The following is a 6,330-nucleotide window of genomic DNA, read 5'->3' as shown; positions in this document are numbered from 1 at the left end:
AGCATTCTAGCCCACCCTAGAGGGCTGCTTGGCTCTAGAGTCCTGGTGGGGCTGATGTGGTTGTTGACCGGTGGAAGGCTAGGGAGCAAGTGTAGCAAGTCCCCGGTCTTGCAACAGTGGCTCAAGCATGGTCTTCCATGCCCACTTCCAGGAGAAGACCTTTCTTCCGCCCTGGACTGGAAGGTGGAAAGGGGTTCAGGGCACTCCTCCAACCTAAGAGCAAGAACCGTGGTTTCACAAACAAGCATCTGCCCTGGGACATCTCATGGGCACAGCCTGATAACCATGGCAGGTCCTGGATGCAGGCCAAATGAGTGATTACTAGGAATGCCCTTCTGGAGGTATTCCAAAAGCAGAAAGCCAAGGCTGGCAGCCAGAGAAACAGAGCAATAGCCATTAATAGTTTCTGCCAAGCATAGTACATGGTGGTTATACATGCTTCTAGTTACCGCTTTAAATACAGAAGACAGGGGCGCCCGGGTGGCTCAGTCAGTTAAGCGCCCAACTTTGGCTTAGATCATGATCTCACCATTTCTGAGTTTGAGCCCTATGTCGGGCTCTGTGCTGACAGCTTGGAGCCTGGAGCCTGTCTCCCTTTCAGATTCCCTGTCTCCCTTTCTTTCTGCCCCTTCCCTGCTTACGCTCTCTCTCAAAAATAAATAAATGTTAAGAAAAAAAATTAATACAGAAGACATGTTTTACAAAATGAAAACAAATAGTTAGCAAAATAATCGTATGTGGGATGAGTATATAAACAGATGGGGTGCTATGAAAGAGCCTGAGAGGCCCAGCTGTAGATTGTGTGAGTGCATCAGGCCTCACTAGAATTAATCAACAAGAGACACAAAGCATAGTTGAGTGAGACATGCAAAGAGGTTTGGACATTCCAGCAGTGGACTGTGTAGCTCAGAGGTAGGAACTAGCTGGGGCTGGTTAAGAGCCTTTAAGAAGGTGTGGGTGGAGGGGCACCTGGGGGGCTCAGTGGGTTAAGTGTCTGACTCTTGATTTCTGCTCAGGTCTTGATCTCATGGTTCATGAGACTGAGCCCTGCATTGGGCTTCACGCTGACAGTGCAGAGCCTGCTTGGAATTCTGTCTCCCTCTCTCTCTGTCCCCCACTGCTTGTGCTCTCTCTCACAAAATAAATAAATAAACTTTTAAAAAAAGAAAAGAAAAAGCAAGCATGGGTAGAGCCCAGAATCAGGAGTTAGCAAGATGGGCTTCCTTAGGAAGAGGTAGGACCAGGCCCTGATCAGCCAGTGCAGTGAGCTTCTAAACACTCCAAACAGCTATTAACAGGTGTCAGGTTTCATACTTCAAACTTTGAAGCTACACATAGTTGCCATTGATATATAAATTCTACCAGAGCATAAATATTGGAAAAGTTTCCAGTTAGTTTGTTCTTTCCCAATTTTCCTTGCAGTGACTAAGAAATTCCAAAGTTGGAAAAAACTGTTTAACCACATAAGGTTCAATTGCTAATTTATTTCAGCAATATACTTTGACCAAGGTACAGCATTGCCTCACTGTTGCCTGATGTCACCATTTCTAGCCATTGTGATAGGAAATAATAGGTTATAAATATTTATAGGCGAGGCTATGTCAGGGTTCCCCTGGTGAATTGCTCCAGACTCCTTCACCATCTGTCTGGTCCCCTCCAGGCCACCTCCCACTCCAGCCACCAGTGACTTTGTCCACCCCACAGATCCAGCCATGGCACTCACCTGTGTAGTAAAACCCTTCAGTGGCTCCCCTTGGCCAACAATGGAAAGCAAGGCCTTCAGGACCCTTCACGGCCAAACCGGTGGAGTCTCCAGCCTCATCTATCTCCCCCACCTTACTCTGCAGAAACATGCCCCCCCATAGCTCCTGGCACCCCAGACTCATTTGTGTGTGCAGTTCCCTAACTAGGCTGTGAGCGCAGTGTCAAGGATTTGGTCCAGCACCCACCTCAGCACATACCGGTGTCAACAAATGTGTGTTAGAATAATAAACAAGTGATCCCCACCCTTTCCAACAAATACTTGCTGAAACCCATAGCAGATGTGACACCACTTTAAAGTGAAATGACTTCCGTCAGTGTTTGGGTTATAAAGGGCACTTCTATTCCCAATGATACATGGTCAGCTATGTACTCAGCTAGTTACCCTATGTGTAAATGTTGGAGAGAAGAAGGGAGGTGAGGTGGTTGTGGTTGCTTTATCCTGTGAGTGATATCCAGTAGATACCAAACTATTTTGGTGATTAAATGTGTGTGGTTTTGGGGGTTTTATTTTGGTTTTGGTAGCACATGGTACAAACCTCAAAAGCCTGCACAGTGAAAAGTAACTGCCTTCTACCCTATCTATCCCCCCACCCAGTTTCCTCCCAGAGCCAACAGCAGTTACCAAACTCTGTGTCCTTCCAGACAAACACTGCAGGTAAATTGCTCCCCCCTTTCGAAACACAGTTGGTAGCAAAGGAGACAACTTTGTTCTGCATTTTGCTACTTTTATTTAACAACCTATCTCAAAGATCTTTTCACTGCAGTTCCTGTAGTTCATATAGAACTTTGTAACGGCTGCCACATATTCCATTGTATGGCTGCACCATAATACATTTAAGTCAGTGGTCCCAAGCTGAGGTGCAGAGAGGTGGTTTTGTTACAGCAAAAATGCTGCCAATAATGTCCTTGGATGGACGCCATTTCAAACTTTGGCAAGTATATCTGTAGAAAAATCTCCCTGAAGTGGGTTACTTGGTTCAAAGGGTGCATGCAGTTTTTATTTTAGGAAAGCAGTGTCGTCTTGCCCTCCGTGGAGGTTGTACTAGCGTGCACAGCACCTGCTGTCACGGCTGGGTCTGTACCCCACACCTGGCCAGCACAGAATATTAGCTATTTGATCTTTGCTCAGTCTGATTTTGAAAAAGTGTCTGAGGGGCATCTGAGTGGCTCAGTTGGATGAGCATCCCACTTCAGCTCAGACCAATCTCGTGGTTTGTGGACATCGGGCTCACTGCTGTCAGCACAGAGCCTGCTTTGGAAAAAAAAGTGCCTGAGTGGTTCCCCCCGTCCCACCCTGCCCAGTTTTATTGAGATATCACTGACATAACTGCATGGGTGTACAAGTTTAAAAAAAAAAAATTAACATTTATTCATTTTGAGAGACAGTGTGAGCAGGGGACAGTGAGAGAGAGGGAGACACAGAAGCAGTCTCCAGGTCTGAGCTGTCAGCATAGAGCCTGATGCAGGGCTCAAATTCATGAATCTCAAGATCATGACCTGAGCTAAAGTCAGAGGCTTAACCAACTGAGCCACCCAGGCACTGCATGCACAGGTGTGCCATTTGATACATGTATGCATTGCAACATGATTACCACAATAAGGTTAGTTACTTTCACCTCACATAATCACCATTTTGCTGCTGATGTTATGGTGAGAATATTAATGCTCTACCCTCATAGGAAGTTCCGACTATACAAAACAGTATTGACTGTGGTCACCGTGCTCCTGGCATTTACTCATCTTTATAACTAAGAGCACAGTTTTCTTACTATGAAGCAGATTGGGCCTCTTCTCATACACTTAAGAGCCACTGTAGCCCTAATTATAGGTTTGTTGGTTTTTAGAAATGGATGTATATAGGTTTTCTCCCTATGTGAGATCACAGGGCCAAGTTAATTTTTTCCAGATGGCTATCCAAGTGTCACAACACCATTTATTAACTAAGCCATCTTTCCCCCTGCTGCTTTAAGATGCTAGCTTTATCTTTTACCACATTTCACACATAGTTTGGTCTTTTTCTGGCCACTCTGTCCCATTGGTCTATCTATGATCTTTACACTTGATCTTAGCCAAAAGGTCAAGAAATGATGGTCTATGATCTATGAACCAGTACTTGAAATTATTATAGCTTGATACTAATATGACTTTTAAAAATATGGATTGACCCAGTCAATAAAATTTATATTTTTCTAACGTAATTTCTTATCTCAAAATCTTATTTTCTTTCACTTCACTCAAGAGGATAAATTAGAACTTGATTTTAATGCTTGGAAGAATGTCAATGAACTTTTCAAAGTTCTCTATTTTAATGAAGATTTAAAGAGTCCTTCCTTACACCTAACCTTTTATTTATTTTAAATGCTATTTTTTTTTTTTGAGACAGAGAGAGAGAGAGAGCAAAGGAGAGGGGCAGAGTGTGTGTGTGTGTGTGTGTGTGTGAAAGAGAGAGAGAGAGAGAGAGAGAGAGAGAGAGAGAATCCTAAGCAGGCTCAATGCTCAGTGCAGAGCCTGATGCGGGGCTCAATCCCATGACCCTGGGATCATGACCTGAGCTGAAATCAAGAGTCGGATGCTCAACTGACTGAGCCACCCAGGCATCTCAACATCTTACCTTTTAGACCAAATTTTAAGGATGTATTTCAGTCCTTTGTACATATCCTTTTCCTTCACTGTTGAACTAGTCTAACCAGCATCTCTGAGTAGAGCTTAAGAGGTATTGCTATGTCCTGTTTAAGGGTGTGTCCATATGTCCTTGTGATGATGGGCTTTTAGCCATTTTTCTGTTTTTTTTTTTTTTTCCTTAAGTCATTGAATGAAAAGTCAGTATAATATAAAAGAATTGAACAGCATGGTTAACAAACTTGACCTCATAGAACAAAAATATGTACAAAATGCAGCATTGCCACCGGCAGAAAGCTGAGACCATATACTGCATGTCAAAACTAAAGCACATCTTTTATTCCATTCAAGATGCATCAGCACATTTTATAGTGTGATCCCCTTCACAGAAGATATTTTCAAAGCTTATCTTCAGTTTCTCAACCATAGTAAGCAAGTTACTTTATTATTATTTCTTCAAAACTATGGTTCTTTATTTTCACATGGACAGTTCAAAGGAAGTTATTGTTTAATGTAAAAAAGACTCCCTGCCTCGCCCCTACCCACCCCCCCCCCCAAAAAAAAAAAACCCTCGGACTTAGAAGAAACCTAAATCTGTCACCAGGTGCTGGTTGAAGAGTTCGTATTTTTATGAGGGAAATACAGTGCAGATTTCTCTAGAGAGCTGTCTTGAAGAAGGTGTGGTATTTGGGGGAATCTGAGATGGGGTCTTGGGATTGATCAGCTGAGGGGTTTGTTTAATGAGTGGAGTCTGCATGGGCAGTGACTGGTAGGGCAGGGAGGGTCAGCACAGGTAAACGAGGTCAATGATTTGGGCATGGCTACAGGGGTCATTAAGGACACTGGCTGTCAGTGACTGTGGGAGAGGCTAATCATCTTGTGTAAGGTCACCCATCTAGTAAGTGGCAGAGCTGGGATTGATCTCAAGAAGTCTTGGGGCACCTGGGTGGCTCAGTTGGTTGAGTGTCTGACTTCACCTCAGGTCATGATCTTGCAGTTCGTGGGTTCGAGCCCCTCATCAGGTTCTGTGCTGACTGCTGACAGCTCAGAGCCTGGAGCCTGCTTCAAATTCTGTGTCTCCCTCTGTCTCTGCCCCTCCTCTGCTCTCACACTCTATCTCTCAAAAATAAACATTTAAAAATTTTTTTTAAAAAAGAAGTCTGAACCTTGACACTGTACAATTTCTAGATGTGACAGCTGGCTGAAAGAAGTCTACAGTGTCAGGGGCAAGACAAAGTCTGTGGACCGTGGAAAATGTCCCTGTCTGGCAAATCAGAATAGAAAAAAAACAACAACAACAACAGCTCAGAAGTTGATGCTAAGGGTAAATTCAATATTCAAGAGCCCTGGTAGAATAACCTCACGATACTTAGTCTGCCAGATTATATCAGTGCACAGCAGGTGGGGGCAGACTCCTGTGCCCTTCCCGCTATTTCCGTTTCTGAGTCTTCAGGCGAATATGAGCATGAATCGCAGGCAGATATATGTGCTGGGAGAGGGCAGGGCCCATAGCAACGTTCCTATAAATGTAGGGAGCTGGTGTCCCAAAATGGTGATTTTGATATTGGTGTGTAGGATGGAGGAGAAAGATACAGCAAGCAGAGACTAGTTAGTATCCCTTCACAGGAATCCATGAATGAAGCAATGAGGCTTAGAGTGTCTAAACCCAGTCCCTTCGCTAATCTGCCTCTCTACACCCTCAACTGCCTTTCCCATCCAAGTCTTCCCTCAGCCTTTCCCCTCTCAGAGCCGTATCCTTCTTGGTTCCCACCTTTTGCTTCACAGGCTGAAAGGTCATCTCTGAAACTCCCAGCCTTCTGTAGCTGTCCACACTGCAGCGTGTTTCCTTCCTCAAGGCCCAGAGATGGAAAATATTTACACTTGGGAGTTTTTCATATTTAGAAAAAAAAAAGGTGTCAATATAACAGAATATTTCTGAAGAGGTGT

Source organism: Leopardus geoffroyi, chromosome A1 (genome assembly GCF_018350155.1).
Source record: "Leopardus geoffroyi isolate Oge1 chromosome A1, O.geoffroyi_Oge1_pat1.0, whole genome shotgun sequence".
Lineage (NCBI taxonomy): Eukaryota > Metazoa > Chordata > Mammalia > Carnivora > Felidae > Leopardus > Leopardus geoffroyi.
The sequence above is the reverse complement of the archived record's forward strand: the minus strand, read 5'-3'. Positions refer to the sequence as shown.